At 47.4% G+C, this 24,751-nt stretch overlaps 1 protein-coding gene across 1 annotated transcript in view; it reads right to left on the reverse strand.

Moving 5' to 3' along the window:
* SDR16C5 (short chain dehydrogenase/reductase family 16C member 5) overlaps positions 1-21,648 on the reverse strand; it is an 81,127-nt gene extending 59,479 nt beyond the window's left edge. Inside the window, exon 1 of the mRNA XM_069731373.1 lies at positions 21,529-21,648. The gene's annotated coding sequence lies outside the window, so the exon portion shown is untranslated. The remainder of the gene's footprint in view (positions 1-21,528) is intronic.
* Positions 21,649-24,751: the final 3,103 nt, after the last annotated feature.

Here is a 24,751-nt window from a genome sequence, read left to right on the forward strand (position 1 = left end):
ATGTGGTCGTGTTGGGGTTGCCATAGCTACAAGTCCATAACCCAGTATTAGATTGGAAATCAATGTCTGTGTCTAGCTGGGGTTGTCAGGGGGTACATGGTGATGTTCCATTTCTGTCTATCATCATCCACCCCTTCTGAGGTCCCAGAGTTCTTGTCTGATTACCGGGATGTATTCGATGAGCCCAAGTCCAATGCCCTACCTCCGCATAGGGATTGTGATTGTGCTATCGATTTGATTCCTGGTAGTAAGTTTCCTAAGGGTCGACTGTTTAATTTATCTGTACCTGAGCACGCCGCTATGCGGAGTTACGTGAAGGAGTCTTTGGAGAAGGGTCATATTCGCCCGTCATAGTCGCCATTGGGAGCGGGGTTCTTTTTTGTGGCCAAGAAGGATGGTTCGCTGAGACCTTGTATTGATTACCGCCTTCTAAATAAAATTACGGTCAAATTTCAGTACCCCTTGCCGCTGCTGTCTGATTTGTTTGCTCGGATTAAGGGGGCTAGTTGGTTCACCAAGATAGATCTTCGTGGTGGATATAATCTTGTGCGTATTAAACGGGACGATGAATGGAAAACAGCATTTAATACGCCCGAAGGCCATTTTGAGTACCTGGTTATGCCATTCGGGCTTTCTAATGCTCCATCAGTGTTTCAGTCCTTTATGCATGACATCTTCCGAGAGTACCTGGATAAATTCCTGATTGTATACTTGGATGATATTTTGGTCTTCTCGGATGATTGGGAGTCTCATGTGAAGGTCAGAATGGTGTTCCAGGTCCTGCGTGCTAATTCTTTGTTTGTGAAGGGGTCAAAGTGTCTCTTTGGTGTTCAGAAGGTTTCATTTTTGGGGTTCATTTTTTCTCCTTCTACTATCGAGATGGACCCTGTTAAAGTTCAGGCCATTTATGATTGGACTCAGCCAACATCTCTGAAGAGTCTGCAGAAGTTCCTGGGCTTTGCTAATTTTTATCGTCGCTTCATCAATAATTTTTCTAGTATTGCTAAACCGTTGACTGATTTAACCAAGAAGGGTGCTGATGTGGTCAATTGGTCTTCTGCTGCTGTGGAAGCTTTTCAGGAGTTGAAGCGTCGTTTTTCTTCTGCCCCTGTGTTGTGCCAACCAGATGTTTCGCTTCCGTTCCAGGTCGAGGTTGATGCTTCTGAAATTGGAGCAGGGGCTGTTTTGTCGCAGAGAAGTTCTGATTGCTCGGTGATGAAACCATGCGCCTTCTTTTCCAGGAAATTTTCGCCTGCTGAGCGAAATTATGATGTTGGCAATCGAGAGTTGCTAGCCATGAAGTTGGCATTCGAGGAGTGGCGTCATTGGCTTGAAGGAGCTAAGCATCGCGTGTTGGTCTTGACTGATCACAAGAACTTGACTTATCTCGAGTCTGCCAAACGGTTGAATCCTAGACAGGCTCGTTGGTCGCTGTTTTTCTCCCGTTTTGACTTTGTGGTTTCGTACCTTCCGGGCTCTAAAAATGTGAAGGCGGATGCCCTGTCTAGGAGTTTTGTTCCCGATTCTCCGGGTTTGCCTGAGCCGGCGGGTGTTCTCAAAGAGGGGGTAATTTTGTCTGCCATCTCCCCTGATTTGCGGCGGGTGCTGCAAAAATTTCAGGCTCATAGACCTGACCGTTGCCCAGCGGAGAAACTGTTTGTCCCTGATAAATGGACTAGTAGAGTTATCTCTGAGGTTCATTGTTCGGTGTTGGCTGGTCATCCTGGAATCTTTGGTACCAGAGATTTGGTGGCTAGATCCTTTTGGTGGCCGTGTCTGTCGCGGGATGTGCGTTCTTTCGTGCAGTCCTGTGGGATGTGTGCTCGGGCTAAGCCCTGCTGTTCTCGTGCCAGTGGGTTGCTTTTGCCTTTGCCGGTCCCGAAGAGGCCTTGGACACATATCTCTATGGATTTTATTTCGGATCTCCCCGTCTCTCAAAGAATGTCGGTCATTTGGGTGGTTTGTGATCGCTTCTCTAAGATGGTCCATTTGGTGCCCTTGTCTAAATTGCCTTCCTCCTCTGATTTGGTGCCATTGTTTTTCCAGCATGTGGTTCGTTTACATGGCATTCCGGAGAACATCGTTTCTGACAGAGGTTCCCAGTTTGTTTCGAGGTTTTGGCGAGCCTTTTGTGCTAGGATGGGCATTGATTTGTCTTTTTCCTCGGCTTTCCATCCTCAGACAAATGGCCAGACTGAACGAACCAATCAGACCTTGGAAACATATCTGAGATGTTTTGTTTCTGCTGATCAGGATGATTGGGTGTCCTTTTTGCCTTTGGCTGAGTTCGCCCTTAATAATCGGGCCAGCTCGGCTACTTTGGTTTCGCCGTTTTTCTGCAATTCTGGGTTCCACCCTCATTTCTCTTCAGGGCAGGTTGAGTCTTCGGACTGTCCTGGTGTGGATACTGTGGTGGATAGGTTGCAGCAGATTTGGACTCATGTAGTGGACAATTTGACTTTGTCCCAGGAGAAGGCTCAACATTTCGCTAACCGCAGGCGCTGTGTGGGTCCCCGACTTCGTGTTGGGGATTTGGTTTGGTTGTCATCTCGTTATATTCCTATGAAGGTTTCCTCTCCTAAGTTTAAGCCTCGTTTCATTGGTCCATATAGGATTTCTGAGGTTCTTAATCCTGTGTCTTTTCGTTTGACTCTTCCAGCTTCTTTTTCCATCCATAACGTGTTCCATAGGTCATTGTTGCGGAGATACGTGGCACCTGTGGTTCCATCTATTGATCCTCCTGCTCCGGTTTTGGTTGAAGGGGAGTTGGAGTATATAGTGGAGAAGATTTTGGATTCTCGTGTTTCGAGACGGAAACTCCAGTATCTGGTTAAGTGGAAAGGTTATGGTCAGGAAGATAATTCCTGGGTCTTTGCCTCTGATGTCCATGCTGCCGATCTGGTTCGTGCCTTTCATGTGGCTCATCCTGGTCGGCCTGGGGGCTCTGGTGAGGGTTTGGTGACCCCTCCTCAAGGGGGGGGGTACTGTTGTGAATTCTGTGGCCAAGCTCCCTCCTGTGGTCGTGAGTGGTACTTCGGCTGGTTCTGTCTATGAGCTTCCTTTGGTGGATGAGAGTGGTACTGCGGCTTCTGAGTTTCCTTCCTCAGGTGATGAGGTTAAGTCGTTAGGTGCTGCTCTATTTAACTCCACCTAGTGCTTTGATCCTGGCCTCCAGTCAATGTTCTAGTATTGGTCTTGCTTTCTCCTGGATCGTTCCTGTGGCCTGTCAATCCTGCATAAGCTAAGTTTTGCTTGTGTTATTTTTGTTTGCTATTTTTTCTGTCCAGCTTGCTATATTGGTTTTTCTTGCTTGCTGGAAGCTCTGGGACGCAGAGGAAGCACCTCCGTACCGTTAGTCGGTGCGGAGGGTCTTTTTGCCCCCTCTGCGTGGTTGTTTGTAGGGTTTTGTGTTGACCGCAAAGCAATCTTTCCTATCTTCGGTCTGTTCAGTAAGTTGGGCCTCACTTTGCTAAATCTATTTCATCTCTGCGTTTGTATTTTCATCTCAACTCACAGTCATTATATGTGGGGGGCTGCCTTTTCCTTTGGGGTATTTCTCTGAGGCAAGCTAGGCTTATTTTTCTTTCTTAGGGCTAGCTAGTTTCTCAGGCTGTGCTCGAGGCGCATAGGACTGGTCAGGAGCGCTCCACGGCTACCTCTAGTGTGGTTGGATAGGATTAGGGATTGCGGTCAGCAGAGTTCCCACGTCTCAGAGCTCGTCCTATGTTTTTGGTAATTGTCAGGTCACTTTGTGTGCTCTGAACTTCAAGGTCCATTGTGGTTCTGAATTACCTGTTCATAACAGGTAGAGGTCATTGAGATCTTAGTTTGCTGCCTCACATTCAATAGCAATAGACACACATTTGATTATGTGTAGAGTCCTTTCTCACAATGTCCGGGGATTCAATTCGCCCATAAAGCGCAAGAAGGCTTTTCTCGATTATCAGCGACAAAGGCCCGACATAATATGCTTACAGGGGACCCACTTCACCAACTCCTCATTCCCTAAGTACTTTGACTCGCACTACTCACAACACTTTTTGTCATCCTGGGACCGCAGGAGGAGAGGTGTGGCCATCTTTATCAGAAATAACTTCCCATTCCACTGCACTAACACATACTCTGACCCAGAGGGTAGATTTATCATCCTCCTCGGAACTTTCCAGGGTCTCAATATATGTATCGTCAATAGTTACTCTCCCGCTGCGGCTCAGACCCGCACCTTCCAATTAATCCTATCAAAACTCGCCTCACTTACATACCACCACCTTATTTGTGGTGTGGTGATTTCAATCTTACTATAAACCCATCACTAGATAGCAGCTCCTTAAAGCGTACGGACATAACAAAAGCTGATAGGAAAAAGGTACTGCAGCTGAGGGAAAACCATATTGCGGATGTCTGGAGAGAATTAAATGGGCTCACACGGGGGTACACCTACTACTCGCCAGCACAAAAATCCTACTCAAGAATAGACCTTCGTCTAACCTCTGCTGCAACCCTCTCTTCGGTTCTCTTTTCTCGACATATCCCTTCATCATGGTCGGATCATGACGTTGTCCTGTCGATGTTCAAATTTGACATTACAACCTCTAGACTCTTTAAATGGAGGTTGAATGAATCCCTGCTTACTGACCCTACTATATTAGCAAACATTAAAAAAGGTCTGAATATCTACTTTGAAACTAATAACACTGGGCACGTTTCACCTGGCTCTGTGTGGATGGCGCATAAAAAGTTCATAACCGGATCTCTAATTAAAATTGCCTCTACTAAAAAGAAACAAAGATCGGAACAACCGTCACAATTAGAAAACAAACTTTCTAGGTTGGAGCAGGCAAACCAAACCAACACGTCGCTTTACTTAATCAAACAGATCCATGATGTTAAATTACAATTAAATGCGCTATTAACAAACAGAACTGAAAAAACATTGACATAGATGAAGTCATCCTTTTACAGACACGCTAACAAGCCCAGCAGCATGCTGGCTCGTATGCTCAGGAAAAGGGAACTACTAAACAATATCCCCTCTATCAAAGACCCATCTGGCCATATTACGGCTCACCCAGAGGTAATTTACAATACATTCCACAAATACTACCAAACATTATATAATACCCCCCAACCCCCCCACCGCGGCGTCTTCATTCTTTCCTAGAAAATTTGACACTCCCTAAACTATCTACCTTAGCCGCTACCTCCCTTCAAACACCTATCACTGCTGAAGAGGTTACGCTAGCAATCAAAAACCTCAAAAAAAAAAATAAAGCTCCTGGGCCCGATGGCCTTACTGCGGTCTATTATAAAAAATTTGGAGACATACTCACATCTCACATCCAACAATATTGTAATGCCCTACTAAATGGGAAGCAAATGCCACCTGAATTCTATACAGCTCATGTGACAATTATTCCCAAACCAAAGAAAGACCACTTCTATCCCAAGAATTACAGACCCATCTCCCTATTGAATGTAGACCTAAAAATCTTCACGTCCATCATTACTACCAGGCTTAATGAAATTTTACCTGCACTGGTTCACCGCGACCAAGTAGGATTTATACCCAAAAGGCAAGGCCCAGATAATATTAGATGAAATCTCAACCTCATACACTCAGCGAACCATCTCAAACAGTCCCTATTAGTGCTGGCTCTCGATATAGAGAAGGCCTTCGACTGTCTCCTGGTCCTACCTATTTGAAGTCTTGGCAAAATTCGGCATACCACCAAATATTATATTAAGCCTTAAGTTGCTATACGATAACCCTACGGCCTATTTAAAATTACCTTCCAACCGGCCTGCTCCTATCAATATACAGCGAGGCACGAGACAAGGTTGCCCACTGTCTCCCGCCCTGTTCGCACTAGCTATGGAGCCTTTGGCGGAGGCAATCCGAGCAAACCCCAATATACATAGGCCGCGGGACCTGGGCGAGCAGTATAAGACAAGTCTTTTTGCGGACGACCTACTCTTGACGCTCACCAACCCAACTGTCACTCTCCCGAATCTATTTGCAGTCCTTCAAGATTTTGAGATGATCTCAGGCCTTAAAAATCAACATAGCTAAGTCGGAGGCCCTATTCATCAATACTCCAGGAGATGTACAAAATAACAATTTCTCAATTTAAATTCACTAAAAAAAGATTATTACCTGACCTATCTGGGAGTAAACTTGACCTCACATAAGTCGTCCCTATTTAAATGGAATTACCTCCCGTTAATAAAGAGCCTCCAATCAGATCTCACCAGATGGTCCTCCATGACACTCTCATGGCTCGGCAGGTTACATGCCATTAAGATGGTCTCCCTCCCGAAATTTTTATACCTCTTTCGGTCCTTACCTATCCCGATACCGTCCAAGACACTGCATGAGATCCATACCATGATTTCAAAATTTCTTTGGCAGGGGAAGAGACCCCGGATCAGAGAAAAAACCCTATTTAGACACAGGAGGTTGGGTGGACTGTCCCTACCCAACTTTTTGCTATATTACTAATCAGCTCAGCTAGCCCAATTAGCTTCATCCTGCACTGATAAAGACACTCAACCTAGGTGGATTGGTCTAGAATCCTCCTTTCTGGCACCTTTCTCCTTCTCTGGCCTAATTTGGACTAGGCAGAAGCTCCCAAAAGGTCTCCACATAACAGCGCCTTTCACCTTCCATTCCTTAATCATTTGGCAAAAGGAAAGGTTTAAGCATAATCTTCAATCTAAATCCTCCCTATTGACCCACATCTTCCACAATCCTGATTTTATACCGGGACTAGACCCCCGTCCTTTCTCATGGTGGATCTCTAATGGCATATCCACCCCAAAACAGCTTTGCACCCCCTTCCACACGCTACTTACTCGACAAGAATTCACTCAAAAATTCTCCCCACCAGCAAGAGAGGCACTGCGCATGTGTCAAATATTCCACTTCGCTAATCAGATATTACGGCATAAAGTTCCCCCGCGCCCTACTAACTATGAACAAAGATGTATGATGGACCCCTTGGGTAGAGGAACCATTTCACTCATCTACTCATCCTTAAATGACACCCAGGGAGAAGAAAAACTAAAATTCATGGAGCAATGGGAGGCAGATCTGAACGTATCAATGTCCCTAGAGGAATGGCGTAGAAGTTGTATTACACTTACCAGGGGAAGTTGTCAAACATCGTTAGTTGAGACATCTATTAAACTCCTGCACAGAACCTATCTAGTTCCAAGTAAATTGAACGCCATATACCCAAACATATCAGATCGTTGTTTTCGAGGGTGTGGGGCACGGGGTGACCTGGTACATATCTGGTGGGGGTGCCCGGTGGTCTCGGCTCTATGGCGAGAGGTCCGGTCCGTAGTGGAGAGATTGTTCAGCAAAAGGGTTCTACTAAACCCTACAGTGTTTCTCCTGGGGGCTAAGGTGCCGGGTTTTTCTAATAAATTTCACAATTTGGTTGCTCAGCTCTGCATGGCAACAAGGCTACACATTGCGTCGAGATGGAGGACTCCTTCGCTTTCGATGTCGTCAGTAATGGACAAGATGAACACCATGCTTCTCTATGAGCGTATTCAAGCCATAAGAAATGATACATGGGACATCTTCTACCAGACTTGGCGACCCTGGATGTACTTGGATACCAATAATAACAGAGCAGACCTTAATACTATCTTTGTGATGGTTTTGATTCTATTTGCACTCATTCCTGTCGCATAATATATAATGGCTATTTAACCCCCCCCCCCCCCCTCCCCATGTGTCTTTCCTCTCCGTCTTTGTCGGTTTTAAATGTTTACTTTGTCTAAGTTTAGTCGTTCTTTTTATACGACTCATGTTCTTATGTTACATGATTTACAATTGAACAATAATCCCTTGCAAGGGAAATTTACTGTCAAAATTTATTGAGAAAATAAAATTTATTGAAACTAAAAAATACCAACTCTTAAAACCAAAGTAGTGTACAACTGATGCTTAAAGGGACTCTGCCACCTGAATTTGGCGGGCTATGTAAATGCCCTGTGTCCGGTCCGATGGGCGGTGTTTCTTCCTCTTTCATTCACCCCTTCCTTTCCCGCTGGCCGCAATATTTTCTTGAATTTCAGTAGGTTTCCTCCGTAGTTCACGCGTGCGCAATGCAATCTTGCCTTGCTCACGCGCAGTAGGCTTTGCCCAACTGCGGGCAAAGCCGGAAAGCATTAGTGCGCCGGCGCATGCGCACTATGTCCCGAAACACAGCAAAATACTTTTTTTTTTGTTAGGGAGTTAAGGGTTAAAAGTTGACCAGCAATTTCTCATTTTTACAACACCATTTTTTTTTTTTAGGGACCACATCTCATTTGAAGTCATTTTGAGGGGTCTATATGATAGAGAATAGCCAAGTGTGACACCATTCTAAAAACTGCACCCCTCAAGGTGCTCAAAACCATATTCAAGAAGTTTATTAACCCTTCTGGTGCTTCACAGGAATTTTTGGAATGTTTAAAGGGAACCTGTCACCTGAATTTGGCGGGACTGGTTTTGGGTCATATGGGCGGAGTTTTCGGGTGTTTGATTCACCCTTTCCTTACCTGCTGGCTGCATGCTGGCTGAAATATTGGATTGAAGTTCATTCTCTGTCCTCCGTAGTACACGCCTGCACAAGGTAAGATTGCCTTGTGCAGGCATGTACTACGGAGGACAGAGAATGAACTTCAATCCAATATTGCGGCCATCGTGCAGCCAGCGGATAAGGAAAGGGTTAATCAAACACCCAAAAACTCCGCCCATATGACCCAAAACCAGTCCCGCCAAATTCAGGTCACAGGTTCCCTTTAAATAAAAATGAACATTTAACTTTTTTTCACAAAAAAATTACTTCAGCTCCAATTTGTTTTATTTTCCAAGGGTAACAGGAGAAAATGGACCCCAAAAGTTGTTGTACAATTTGTCCCGAGTACACTGATACCCCATATGTGGGGGTAAACCACTGTTTGGGAGCATGACAGGGCTCGGAAGCAAAGGAGCGCCATTTGACTTTTCAATGCAAAATTGACTGGAATTGAGATGGGACACCATGTTGCGTTTGGAGGGCCCCTTATGTGCCTAAACATTGAAACCCCCACAAGTGACACCATTTTGGAAAGTAGACCCCCTAAGGAACTTATCTAGATGTGTGGTGAGCGCTTTGACCCACCAAGGGCTTCACAGAGGTTTATAATGCAGAGCCGTAAAAATAAAAAAATCTTTTTTTTCCCCCACAAAAGTTATTTTTTAGCCCCCAGTTTTGTATTTTCCCAAGGGTAACAGGAGAAATTGGACCCCAAAAGTTGTTGTCCTATTTGTCCTGAGTACACTGATACCTGATATGTTGGGGTAAACCCCTGTTTGGGCATACGGGAGAGCTCGGAAGGGAAGGAGCACCGTTTTACTATTTCAACGCAGAATTGGCTGGAATTGAGATCGGATGCCATGTCGCGTTTGGAGATCCCCTGATGTGCCTAAACAGTGGAAACCCCCCAATTATAACTGAAACCCTAATCCAAACACACCCCTAACCCTAATCCCAACCCTATTCCCAACCGTAAATGTAATCTAAACCCTAACTGTAACTTTAGCCCCAACCCTAACTGTAGCCTTAACCCTAGCCCCAACCCTTGCCCTTACAGGTAAAATGGAAATATATAATTTTTTTTAAATTTTTCCCTAACTAAGGGGGTGATGAAGGGGGGGTTTGATTTACTTTTATAGCGGGTTTTTTTAGCGGATTTTTATGATTGGCAGCAGTCACACACTGAAAGATGTTTTTTTATTGCAAAAAAATATTTTTTTGCGTTACCACATTTTGAGAGCTATAATTTTTCCATATTTTGGTCCACAGAGTCATGTGAGGTCTTGTTTTTTGCGGGACGAGTTGACGTTTTTATTGGTAACATTTTCCGGCATGTGACTTTTTTGATCACTTTTTATTCCGATTTTTGTGAGGCAGAATGACCAAAAACCAGCTATTCATGAATTTCTTTTGGGGGAAGCGTTTATACCGTTCCGCGATTGGTAAAATTGATAAAGCAGTTTTATTCTTCGGGTCAGTACGTTTACAGCAATACCTCATTTATATCATTTTTTTTATGTTTTGGTGCTTTTATACGATAAAAACTATTTTATAGAAAAAATAATTATTTAATAACTTATTTTTTTTGCTTATGATGCTATATGGCGGCTCGTTTTTTGCGGGACAAGATGACGTTTTCAGCGGTACCATTGTTATTTATATCTGTCTTTTTGATCGCGTGTTATTCCACTTTTTGTTCGGCGGTATGATAGAGGCAAAAAAACGCTTTTTTTTTCTTACGGTGTGTACTGAAGGGGTTAACTAGTGGGCCAGTTTTATAGGTCGGGTCGTTACGGACGCGGCGATACTAAATATGTGTACTTTTATTTATTTTTTTTATTTAGACAAAGAAATGTATTTATGGGAATATTATATATTTTTTCTTTCATTATTTAGGAATTTTTTTTTTTTTTTTTTTTTTAAGACCTGTCCTGGCCGTCTGCGACTTCTAAAATATTCAGACTTTCTAGTTTCTCCGGAGTTCTGTCTGTTACCTGTCACCGATCTGTTAGGACATCTTCCACGTATCTGCCTGCAGTTTCCAGGACGGCTTCCATAGCATTAGACTTTCTTGCTCTCCTCCTATCTGCCCAAGGTCTTCCTGTGGTCTCCTGAATGATCCCTGCCTGCCAGTGGTTTCCAGAATCCTGCCTGCTTGTCTGTGGTTTCCTGGCTGTTCCCCGCCAGCCTGCGATTTCCAGCATCCTGCCTGCTTGTCTGTGGTTTTCAGGACTTTATTAAACTTTTAGTTTGTATTCTACACATCCATTTTTCACATGCTCCACAGGGCTGCTGCACCGATGCCCGTTTGCCCACCCAGACCTTGGGCTTAGTGGATTCACACAGTGAGGTGGGTTTTCTATGTGCAACAGGGTTAATCAAGAGAGAGTAGATGTCATTTTATGGAATTTACTGCAGTCAGCGACATTTCAGTTGATCCCAGTAAACTCTTCTACTGCTACAGCATAAAACATATTAGACAGTGGTCTATAATAAATAGTCAATGGGATCAACCAGCTGAACCGAGTGCTACAATGTAGAGTAGCGGGAAGGCAGACTTCTGTTGTTCTACCCCATCTTAAGCCCCCTGTATATAATAGATACCAGTCAGCCTAATTATGGTTTAACTGATGGCTATCTATTGTGTACAGGGGGCTTAAAATGGAGCAAAAAATGTAAATGGTCAGCACAGATGTGAACAAAGCTTTAGAAACCTTATTGCAATCTATACTTTAGGTAAATATTCTGAGCCATGTGAACTACAAGAAAATACTGTCCCTATGTTAGGTCCACGCTATCAAGATATAAGTTCTACTATTTCAAAGTCCACGAAATAAGCAGCTTGAAATCCTAAGCCTCAATAATGAATCTTAAATCCTGTAGTCTCCTTAATGCTGGACTCAAAGAACAGCAATCATTCTAAATCAGTTTTGCCTGGTGATCAATAAAAAAATGGAACTCATTTTAAAACATTTTAGGTCTGATTCAAAGCTATTACGCCAGTATTCTGTTGTAAAAGTTTTTATAAGTTGCATAATTTTGGCTCAAATGGAGGCGGTGCTAAAATTATGCAACTTTTGGCATTCTTACACCATTGTCACCGAGCTGATCAAATGGCCGGAGCTCGGGCAGGACGGGGTGTGGTGACCACAGCGGGACAAATTCATCATGATAAGTGGAAGCGTTTGTAAAACCACAAAAACTCTCACTCCAGCGGGGACTGTAGTAGGATTTGTGGAGATGTGCACAGACATCTCCTTATCAAAACTAGCGTGAACAATGGCAATCTTAAGGAATCGGGATCTTTGTCTGAAAATTCAGAGTGGCATTGTGGTGCTTAAATCTTGATCTGAGACCTATAACTATAGGGAATAGAACATTCTCCTGCATTAAGGTACATTTACATTGCAAGTTTACAGTGAATGAGGATTCCCTCACATAATCCTGTCGATCACCCAATGAATGAACAAAATATCAGATGAAATAATCTTTTGAGCTACTCAAAAGATAATCACTCGGCAGTGAATTGGTGTAAACAGTACCTGTGCTGCTGATGACAATGGCAGATAACGTGCAGTCTGCCTGTGTAAACAGGATATAAAATGTCCACCGATCAGCAATGTGTATATTCACCTTAAAAGTGTGCGCTTTAAATTTCTGGCATCTTTGTTAGGCCATGCTGGCGTTATCCAACTCATTTTTCCTTTTTTTAAAACTGCAGCGAGCTCAGTTTACAGTGCTTTTCTTTACATTGAGATTATGGTAGTTAATCCATTCACTAATATACAGAATATTAAACGAGTTGTCCAGTGTTGTAATGCCTATTGTATAACAACCAGTGGCTAAAAAAATAAAACCCACACGGAGCCAGTCGCCTGCGGTCACCCACGTGGATCCATCATACGCCCGTCTGGTGATCAGAAAAAAGATCTGATATCACACTGTGCCAATCTCAAGTTCCAACAATACTGTGGGAAACCACTCACGGGAGATGACAGCAAGCGAGTATTTCTCTATTTGTTAATTTTACAACGCCCCATGCCTAAGAAAAAATAAAACCATTTTTAATGCCAGACAAGTCCTTTAGTCTACGTGCCCACAATCAGGAATAGCAGCATTTGCGCTGCCTACTAAACGCTGCATTCTACATTGTAAGCTCAGTGGATGGGATTTATAGAGACCCTGTGCCCACTGCACTTCTATTTAACGCTTTACGAGCCGCAGCATCCTAATTTCAGTAGCAGAGGCACCAGTCTCGCCTGCAGATTATGACATTACATGCGGTAAATCCACATGTACTGACAAACAAGTGCGGTAATTACAACGCTGCATCCAAAGCGCTACTATTCCTGATTGTGGGCACCGAGCCTTAAAGTTAGGGCTACACAGCGGCACAATTCAAAGCGATCATACATCTGCGTGCTTTGCTTGGGAAGGACTACTTTACACCTGTGACAAAAAAAAAACATTGATGTACCTTTCTAAAGTTACATATGCTAGTCGCGCTATAGTTGCCATGTGACATCCCTGACAGCCATGAAATACATGCCATCATGTAGGCCAAGCCTTGTCTGTTGTTGCCGAAGGGTAAACTGTCACTGGTCAAAGTGCAAAAGGAAAAACAACCATTTGACAGAAAAAATGTTATAATCTAGATCTTAAAAGGGTTGTTGAGTGCTTAAATATCAATTAGCATCAGGTCAGTCGGAATCAGACACTCGGCACCCCCAGCTTTTACTGATTGCTGCTCCTGCAGCTTCCGGGAGGTAACCAGCGTACAGAGGCAGAACACCGCAGCGTTGTATACTGGTGGAGCTGTATTTCTTGCATGTTGCAGATCAGCTCCCATTGAAGTGAGCAGGACCGGAGCTACAATGCCAAGAACTGCCAGTGCACAGTGTATGGTGCTGTACACTGGACTTTCTGGAGGCAGGAGACCCTGGCTGATCTGCTATCAATGACCTGTGCCAAGAGACCCCATACTAAATACATTAAAGTCAGTCGATGTGGGAAAGCTTGGCCAACAGGCTAACGAGTATGGGGGGGGAGGAGGGGGGCCTGACATATTACATAATGGAAATCAGGATCTGGACTGAATTCCAGCTGCTGGTCTTTTTGTTTCCCCCCTTCGTGACATAATCTGCTGCCAGAGGAGTCTGGCAGTGGCTTTATCACGTAGGACCCAGTAGCACCGAGCTATGCTGACTGCTCCCGAGTACAGGCGAGTCAGGAGGGACCGCTGTCAGCCAGATGATGGGGTATGGGGGCCTTTAGGATAGGTCTTCACCAAGTACTGGACAGCACATGTAAATTGCTGCATGCTTCATCATATCTGATTATGGTCTGTTCATCTTATCTGTGGGGCCAGCTGCTGCTCACTGATATCTGTAGACAAGTAAATAGCAAAGTTCCCCCACATTTTATCCTGGAGATACCATATGTTGTAATCTGTCTGTTTGGGTAACAACTTTCTACATCCTACAAGTAAAGGTACCGTCACATTAAGCGACGCTGCAGCGATACAGACAACAATGCCGATCGCTGCAGCGTCGCTGTGTGGTCGCTGGAGAGCTGTCTGTGTGACAACGATGCCGAGTTTACCCTGGTTACCCGGGGACTATCGGGTTACTAAGCGCAGGGCCGCGCTTAGTAACCCGATGTTTACCCTGGTTACCAGTGCTAATGTAAAAAAAAAAAAAAAACACCACATACTTACATTCCGGTGTCTGTCGCGTCCCTCGCCGTCATCTTCCCGCACTGACTGTGAGGGCCGGCCGTAAAGCAGAGCACAGCGGTGACATCACCGCTGTGCTTTACGGCCGGCCGGCGCTGACACAGTCAGTGCGGGAAGCTGACGGCGAGGGACGCGACAGACAACGGAATGTAAGTATGTAGTGTTTGTTTTTTTTTTTCCATTTACAATGGTAACCAGGGTAAACATCAGGATACTAAGCGCGGCCCTGCGCTTAGTAACCCGATCTTTACCCTGGTTACCAGTGAAGACATCGCTGGATTGGTGTCACACACGCTGATTCAGCGATGTCAGCGGGTGATCCAGCGACAAAATAAGGTGCTGGCCTTCTAGCTCCGATCAGCGATGTCACAGCAGGATCCAGATCGCTGCTGCGTCTCAAAGACAACGATATCGCTATCCAGGACGCTGCAACGTCACGGATCGCTATCGTTATCATTGTTAAGTTGCTCAGTGTGAAGGTACCTTAACAGACTCTGAGGAAAGTGCAAGATGTGCATGATGAAATACAGACAAAACACTCCATTCACACATATCTTTAGAACAAGCGCACTTATACATATGGTAGATCATACTGGACTAAGGCTACTTTCACACTAGCGTCGGTACGGGCCTGTCGCAGTTTTTCAACGCATCCGCTGCCCCATTGTAAGGTCTGGGGAGGAGGGGGCGGAGTTCCAGCCGCGCATGCGCGGTCGGTCGGAAATGGCGGACACGACGCACAAAAAAGTTACATGTAGCGTTTTTTTGTGCCGACGGTCCGGCAAAACACGACGCATCCGACGTGTGGCAATCCGTCGCTAATGAAAGTCTATGGAGAAAAAACACATCCTGCGGGCAACTTTGCAGGATGCGTTTTTTCTCCAAAATGACGCATTGCGATGGAGGCCAAACGACACTAGCGTGAAAGTTGCCTTACAACAAGGACTGACGTACCCGGCTGATGAACAACTCCCGACATTACCTACAGTATGATAACTAAAACAGCATTTCTCTAGGAGATAATAGGCAAAGGACTATGGCGTTCAATGGGGATGGCAAGTCATGTAAATCTGCAAAGCACGGCGCGACTAGCCTGTAAGCTTCATACACAGACTAATGTCAGATTTGGCCGACACTAGTGTGTATGCGGGCACCAGCAAACGGATCGCTGGGAACGAGGTCAATCGGGCATGTCTGACTTCACACTGACAATCACTCTGCTCTCCCGGTAGAGATGTCTGGTGATGGCTCCCATATGGAGAACGCAGGTAAGGCAAACAGCCATGTGCATATGGGCCCTTTCCAGGTGAAAGTGGCCCTCTTACACCTTGGGGATGTGCAGCCACACAGGTTGTGCCAATGGGACACACTGCCAATACCATGCACTTTATGGGGACAGAGCAATCGCATTAACAAGTCTGTTTAACGAGGCCGGTAAACGAGCGGCAAATAACGTATATAGCTGGCACATATTAAATACTCTGAAATAGGGCAGTGTACACAACGTAAGATACAAAGCGAATTTAGATGCATGTCTGTGATTAAAATAAAAATAAATAAAAAGAATAGTGGAATCATATAGTCGTAGTCGCGGGTGACTTACACAGTAGTATAACCTGTCAAAGTTGTGTGATTTGCGACCAAAAATCCAGCCGGCATGTGTTTTTTCAATGTATCGCCGGTTTTAACAAGACCACACTGACAATCATTACAGGTCATATCACATTGTGATCTTCACTTCGCACGTAGCCAAGGTCAAAGGCTAAAGGTAAGATGTCTAGTGAAGCCGGGGTAATAACACAGCTACAACACCACACTGATATCCTAAGTGATCTTGTGATTGTGGCAAGCCCACACAGCCACGCATCACCAGCAGCACGACAAGCGCACACAGCCACGCATCACAAGCGCACGCAGCCACACTTCACGACAAGAGCACGCAGCCACGCATCACGACAAGCGCACGCAGCCACGCATCACCAGCAGCACGACAAGCGCACGCAGCCACGCATCACAAGCGCACGCAGCCACGCTTCACAAGAGCACGCAGCCACGCATCACAAGCGCACGCAGCCACGCTTCACGACAAGAGCACGCAGCCACGCATCACAAGCGCACGCAGCCACGCATCACGACAAGAGCACGCAGCCACGCATCACAAGCGCACGCAGCCACGCATCACGACAAGCGCACGCAGCCACGCATCACAAGCGCACGCAGCCACGCATCACGACAAGCGCACGCAGCCACGCATCACAAGCAGCACGACAAGCGCACGCAGCCACGCATCTCCAGCAGCACGACAAGCGCACGCAGCCACGTATCACCAGCAGCACGACAAGCGCACGCAGCCACGTATCACCAGCAGCACAAGCGCACGCAGCCACGCATCACCAGCAGTGCGACAAGTGCACGCAGCAGCACACGACAAGCATCACTAGCAAGCGACAAGTGCAAGCAGCCACGTTTCACCAGCAGTGCGACAAGCCCACGCAGCCACGCATCACCAGCAGCATGCGACAAGCGCACGCAGCCACGCGTCACCAGCACGCGACAAGCACACGCAGCCACGCATCACCAGCACGCGACAAGCACACGCAGCCACGCATCACCAGCACGCGACAAGCACACGCAGCCACGCATCACCAGCACGCGACAAGCACACGCAGCCACGCATCACCAGCACGCGACAAGCACACGCAGCCACGCATCACCAGCACACGCATCACCAGCACACGCGCGCACGCAGCACCAGCAGCACGACAAGCGCACACAGCCACGCATCACGACAAGCACACGCAGCCACGCATCACAAGCGCACGCAGCCACGCATCACGACAAGCGCACGCAGCCACGCATCACAAGCAGCACGACAAGCGCACACAGCCACGCATCTCCAGCAGCACGACAAGCGCACGCAGCCACGTATCACCAGCAGCACGACAAGCGCACGCAGCCACGTATCACCAGCAGCACAAGCGCACGCAGCCACGCATCACCAGCAGTGCGACAAGTGCACGCAGCAGCACACGACAAGCATCACTAGCAAGCGACAAGTGCAAGCAGCCACGTTTCACCAGCAGTGTGACAAGCCCACGCAGCCACGCATCACCAGCAGCATGCGACAAGCGCACGCAGCCACGCATCACCAGCACGCGACAAGCACACGCAGCCACACATTACCAGCAGCGCACGCAGCCACGTATCACCAGCAGCACAAGCGCACGCAGCCACGCATCACCAGCAGTGCGACAAGTGCACGCAGCAGCACACGACAAGCATCACTAGCAAGCGACAAGCACACGCAGCCACGCATCACCAGCACGCGACAAGCACACGCAGCCACGCATCACCAGCATGCGACAAGCACACGCAGCCACGCATCACCAGCACGCGACAAGCACACGCAGCCACGCATCACCAGCACGCGACAAGCACACGCAGCCACGCATCACCAGCACACGCATCACCAGCACACGCGCGCACGCAGCACCAGCAGCACGAGAAGCGCACACAGCCACGCATCACAAGCGCACGCAGCCACGCTTCACGACAAGAGCACGCAGCCACGCATCACAAGCAGCACGACAAGCGCACGCAGCCACGCATCACAAGCGCACGCAGCCACGCTTCACGACAAGAGCACGCAGCCACGCATCACAAGCGCACGCAGCCACGCATCACGACAAGCGCACGCAGCCACGCATCACAAGCGCACGCAGCCACGCATCACAAGCAGCACGACAAGCGCACGCAGCCACGCATCTCCAGCAGCATGACAAGCGCACGCAGCCACGTATCACCAGCAGCACAAGCGCACGCAGCCACGCATCACCAGCAGTGCGACAAGTGCACGCAGCAGCACACGACAAGCATCACTAGCAAGCGACAAGTGCAAGCAGCCACGTTTCACCAGCAGTGCGACAAGCCCACGCAGCCACGCATCACCAGCAGCATGCGACAAGCGCACGCAGCCACGCGTCACCAGCACGCGACAAGCACACGCAGCCATGCATCACCAGCACGCGACAAGCACACGCAGCACCAGCACGCGACAAGCACACGCAGCCACACATTACCAGCAGCGCACGCAGCCACGTATCACCAGCAGCACAAGCGCACGCAGCCACGCATCACCAGCAGTGCGACAAGTGCACGCAGCAGCACACGACAAGCATCACTAGCAAGCGACAAGCACACGCAGCCACGCATCACCAGCACGCGACAAGCACACGCAGCCACGCATCACCAGCACGCGACAAGCACACGCAGCCACGCATCACCAGCACGCGACAAGCACACGCAGCCACGCATCACCAGCACGCGACAAGCACACGCAGCCACGCATCACCAGCACACGCAGCACCAGCACACGCGCGCACGCAGCACCAGCACACGACAAGCGCACGCAGCCACGCGACAAGCATCACTAGCAAGCGACAAGCGCACGCATCCACGTATCACCAGCAGTGCGACAAGCCCACGCATCACCAGCAGCACAAGTGCACGCAGCCACGCATCACCAGCAGTGTGACAAGCGCACGCAGCCATGCATCACCAGCATGACAAGCCCACGCATGCATGTATCACCAGCAGCATAAGCGCACTCAGCCACACTTCAGCAGCAGCGCGACAAGCGCACACAGCCACGTATCATCAGCAGCACAAGCGCACACAGCCACACATCAGCAGCACGCGACAAGCGCACAGCCACGCAGCGCAACAAGCGCACACCACGCATCAAACGCACAGCCACGCATCACAAGCAGCGCGACAAGTGCACACAGCCACGTATCACCAGCAGCACAAGCGCATGCAGCCACGCGACAAGCGCACACAGCCACACATCACCAGCAGCTCAACAAGCGCACACCACGCATCACAAACGCACAGCCACGTATCACCAGCAGCGCGACAAGCCCACGCAGCCACGCATCATCAGCAGCACAAGCGCACGCAGCCACGCATCACCAGCAGCGCAAAAAGCCCACGCAGCCACGTATGACAAGCGCAAATACATATATAAGAGCAGTGTGATGAATGCACATGGGTGTATGAGGTGAGGAGTGTGATGAATGCACATGGGTGTATGGGATGAGCAGTGTGATGAATGCACATGGGTGTATGAGGTGAGCAGTGTGATGAATGCACATGGGTGTATGAGGTGAGCAGTGTGATGAATGCACATGGGTGTATGAGGTGAGCAGTGTGATGAATGCACATGGGTGTATGAGGTGAGCAGTGTGATGAATGCACATGGGAGTATGGGATGAGCAGTGTGATGAATGCACATGGGTGTATGAGGTGAGCAGTGTGATGAATGCACATGGGTGTATGAGGTGAGCAGTGTGATGAATGCACATGGGTGTATGAGGTGAGCAGTGTGATGAATGCACATGGGTGTATGAGGTGAGCAGTGTGATGAATGCACATGGGTGTATGGGATGAGCAGTGTGATGAATGCACATGGGTGTATGAGGTGAGCAGTGTGATGAATGCACATGGGTGTATGGGATGAGCAGTGTGATGAATGCACATGGGTGTATGAGGTGAGCAGTGTGATGAATGCACATGGGTGTATGAGGTGAGCAGTGTGATGAATGCACATGGGTGTATGAGGTGAGCAGTGTGATGAATGCACATGGGTGTATGAGGTGAGCAGTGTGATGAATGCACATGGGTGTATGATGTGAGCAGTGTGATGAATGCACATGGGTGTATGAGGTGAGCAGTGTGATGAATGCACATGGGTGTATGGGATGAGCAGTGTGATGAATGCACATGGGTGTATGAGGTGCGCAGTGTGATGAATGCACATGGGTGTATGGGATGAGCAGTGTGATGAATGCACATGGGTGTATGAGGTGAGCAGTGTGATGAATGCACATGGGTGTATGAGGTGAGCAGTGTGATGAATGCACATGGGTGTATGAGGTGAGCAGTGTGATGAATGCACATGGGTGTATGAGGTGAGCAGTGTGATGAATGCACATGGGTGTATGAGGTGAGCAGTGTGATGAATGCACATGGGTGTATGAGGTGAGCAGTGTGATGAATGCACATGGGTGTATGAGGTGAGCAGTGTGATGAATGCACATGGGTGTATGAGGTGAGCAGTGTGATGAATGCACATGGGTGTATGGGATGAGCAGTGTGATGAATGCACATGGGTGTATGAGGTGCGCAGTGTGATGAATGCACATGGGTGTATGGGATGAGCAGTGTGATGAATGCACATGGGTGTATGAGGTGAGCAGTGTGATGAATGCACATGGGTGTATGAGGTGAGCAGTGTGATGAATGCACATGGGTGTATGAGGTGAGCAGTGTGATGAATGCACATGGGTGTATGAGGTGAGCAGTGTGATGAATGCACATGGGTGTATGAGGTGAGCAGTGTGATGAATGCACATGGGTGTATGAGGTGAGCAGTGTGATGAATGCACATGGGTGTATGAGGTGAGCAGTGTGATGAATGCACATGGGTGTATGAGGTGAGCAGTGTGATGAATGCACATGGGTGTATGAGGTGAGCAGTGTGATGAATGCACATGGGTGTATGAGGTGAGCAGTGTGATGAATGCACATGGGTGTATGGGATGAGCAGTGTGATGAATGCACATGGGTGTATGAGGTGCGCAGTGTGATGAATGCACATGGGTGTATGAGGTGAGCAGTGTGATGAATGCACATGGGTGTATGAGGTGAGCAGTGTGATGAATGCACATGGGTGTATGAGGTGAGCAGTGTGATGAATGCACATGGGTGTATGAGGTGAGCAGTGTGATGAATGCACATGGGTGTATGAGGTGAGCAGTGTGATGAATGCACATGGGTGTATGAGGTGAGCAGTGTGATGAATGCACATGGGTGTATGAGGTGAGCAGTGTGATGAATGCACATGGGTGTATGAGGTGAGCAGTGTGATGAATGCACATGGGTGTATGAGGTGAGCAGTGTGATGAATGCACATGGGTGTATGAGGTGAGCAGTGTGATGAATGCACATGGGTGTATGAGGTGAGCAGTGTGATGAATGCACATGGGTGTATGAGGTGAGCAGTGTGATGAATGCACATGGGTGTATGAGGTGAGCAGTGTGATGAATGCACATACATCCAGGACATTATCAGCCTATGCAGACAGCGCAGAGTAAACTCTTAATGCCGCTGCTCTGGATAAAGTAATGTGTCCCCGTCATGTCACCGAGCAGCAGACTCACCAGGCAGCGCACAGAAGACGACCACAGATCCAGGCACAGGGAAACTCTCTGACTTACGTCAAATACACAGGAAACTGTCCACACTGCGCAGGCGCAAGTGAGGCGCCACTTCCCTATCCCAGTTTCTGCCAGCCTCCTCCCATCCTGTGCGGTAAGCGCGATACTAAGTGGGCGGGGCTTACACAGAAGGAAACGTGACCGAGAGCCTGAGATGATGGAGGGCGAGCACACACAACAGGACACTCAGGAGACCACACTGGAGCTGATGGTGGACGGGTTGTCTGAAGACTATGTACAACTACACAATGATAAAGAAGGAGGGCAGCCGACAGCACATCAACAATGGGATGCACGCTCCAGTCCAACGACCCAATTGGAAATAAACAGTCTTCAAAGTAAAAGGAGCAGCATCCAGTCCAGGTGATGAAAGAATCCAATATCTTTATTCTGCCATAATGCAACGTTTCGCCCTAAAAACGTCTTGGATTCTTTCATCACCTGGACTGGATGCTGTTCCTTTTACTTTGAAGTATGTGCAACTATACGGCCATTTCTCCAAATTGTCCCCAAAGTCATTATTCAGTACACCAGGCCATGTGTTGCTCCTGCTACTGTGAGCGCCTGTTTCCTACAGCTGCTACCATAGGCTGCATCCTCTCCGGACTGGTCTCCCATCCAGCACATCTGGGATGTGTCCACAGCAGCAGAGGGAGCTGCCAGCAGCGGATCTTGATGATTTGCCCAAGTGCCTCCAGCGGGGCAGACCATCATTCAGACACCATTAAATAACCTGAGTGATAGCAGCCGAGGCTTAGGATGGGGATTTCTGCGTGTGGTGCTTAATACTTGATACTGAATAAATCAAGACGTTTTGAAAATGTGCCCATTTTTTCATGATTTTAATATTAAAATCACACTGTGGCAGACACAACTTTGTGGTTCAGTCACCGCAGTCCGATGCTGGCATCATACACTGACCATCATCATTTACCCCCTGTGAGAACCGTTCAGAAACTGCCAGCAACTCTCACTAGGGCGGTGGCTCATATGAATCACAAAAGGGAGCTGGCTTTTTGTGCTGGAGCAGTCAAGATACATATGCAATAATCATTCCTTTCTGACAATTCCATACAAATACTTGGTTTTGCCCTCTGCTCAGGGCCGTATTTAGAGTTTCTGCTGCCCTAGGCACTTTTAGTGCTGCCTCCCCATTGGTGAGTATGACACTATCCGCAGTGACTTTGGCAAGAATCGCTGCTGTGAAAGTCGCCTTTTGCAGCAGATAGGGCAGTTTTTCTGCATCTGCCACGTAACGGATCACTTAGGGTATGTGTCCACGTTCAGGATTGCATCAGGATTTGGTCAGGATTTTATGTCAGTATTTGTAGCCAAAACCAGGAGTGGAACAATTAGAGGAAAAGTGTAATAGAAACATATGCAGCACTTCTGTATTTATCACCCACTCCTGGTTTTGGCTTACAAATACTGACATAAAATCCTGACCAAATCCTGATGCAATCCTGAACGTGGACACATACCCTAAGAGTTCTTTCACACATCAGTTGTGTGGCGTCAGTTAGGTCCGACATCGTGGCAGATCTACGGATCCGTCAAATTTGTTGTGAAAACGGTTCTAACGGATCCGTTTTTTTGACGGATCAGCTGCCCTGATCCGTTAAAAAAAACGGATCCGTTAAAACCATTGCGACCGTTTTCACATCCGTTGTAACCGTTTTTTGACGGATCCGTTTTTTAAAAGGGGAGGATTTCAATGTGATTGGCTACTGGAAACTACTGGAAAACTATATATAGCGTGTATTTACACCACATCTTTGAAAGGTTGTAGAGAAAGTGGCAGAAATGGAAGGAGTCCTGGCGAACATTGCAAAGATCTATGCGGATTTTACTTTTGAGGCAAATCAGTTGGCAGTCAGCGTTAGAGAGAGGGAGGAACAAAGACTGCGCATCCTGCGGCAGCGGCGGAAGAGAAGGCTGTGGATCCATCACAGCACAACGCATGACCCGTGGTGTTTATTCCACGCTTTACATCGAACTAAGGGAAAACCCTCAAAAGTTCTTCAACTATGTGAGGATGAGAGCTGAAAATTTCGAAATTTTATTGGGCCATGGAAGACTGTATACGGAGACGAGACACCCAGATGCGCTTCTCCATATCACCATATTCGGTAAGTTATTTATTTTTTTTAAATGATTCGCATTCATCAGACTTATAACTGTAATGTTGTTTTTTCAATTTTTTATTAATTATTGTCTTTTCGTTTTGTCAACAGATTCCTTGCAACTGGAGAGTCGTTCTCATCCCTCCATTTTCAGTTTCGGCTTGGGATATCCACCATCTCGGGGATCATCAGAGATACCTGCCGGGCATTGTGGGAGTGCCTACAAGTGGAATACATCCCAGAGCCATCACAGGAGAGGTGGCTGGAGATCGCCCAAAATTTTCATCAAATTTGCCAGTTCCCAAATTGTGTTGGAGCAGTTGATGGAAAGCACATACGGATCGTCAAACCTTCAGGCTCTGGATCACAGTTTTATAACTATAAGAAGTACTTCTCTATTGTGTTGATGGCCATAGCCGATGCACAATGCAAGTTCATCGCTGTGGATATTGGTGCGTATGGACGCGCAAATGATTCACAAATCTTTAAAAATTCACCAATGGGGCGCCATTTATATAGAGAGACATTTGATTTTCCGCCCCCTAGACCTCTCCCTGGAACCACTAGTCCACAATTACCATTTGTTTGCGTTGGAGATGATGCGTTCCAGCTTTCCCCACATTTGCTGAAACCCTTTGGAAGTAGTGGACTGACCCAGAGGAAGAAAATTTACAATTACCGCTTAACCAGAGCACGAAGAGTAGTGGAATGTGCTTTTGGCATCTTAACTGCCAAATGGAGAGTCCTGCTAACTGCAATTAAACTGCAGACTGAAACTGTCGATGATGTGGTGAAAGCGTGCGTGGTCCTGCACAATTTTGTTTTATCAAAAGAACAAGTTTCCCTGGAGGATAATGTTTCTGAAAGCACCTTGCGGGATTACCACAACCCCACTTTTCGCAGTCCAGTAGCAGTCTCCAGAATGCGGGACAGTTTTGCAGACTACTTCATGTCTCCTGCAGGATCAGTTGACTGGCAGTATGAAATGGTGTAAATTTTTTTTTGCTTTTTACACTTGTAAAAATACAATTTTTTGTTTGCTT

This window comes from Ranitomeya imitator, chromosome 6 (genome assembly GCF_032444005.1).
Source record: "Ranitomeya imitator isolate aRanImi1 chromosome 6, aRanImi1.pri, whole genome shotgun sequence".
Lineage (NCBI taxonomy): Eukaryota > Metazoa > Chordata > Amphibia > Anura > Dendrobatidae > Ranitomeya > Ranitomeya imitator.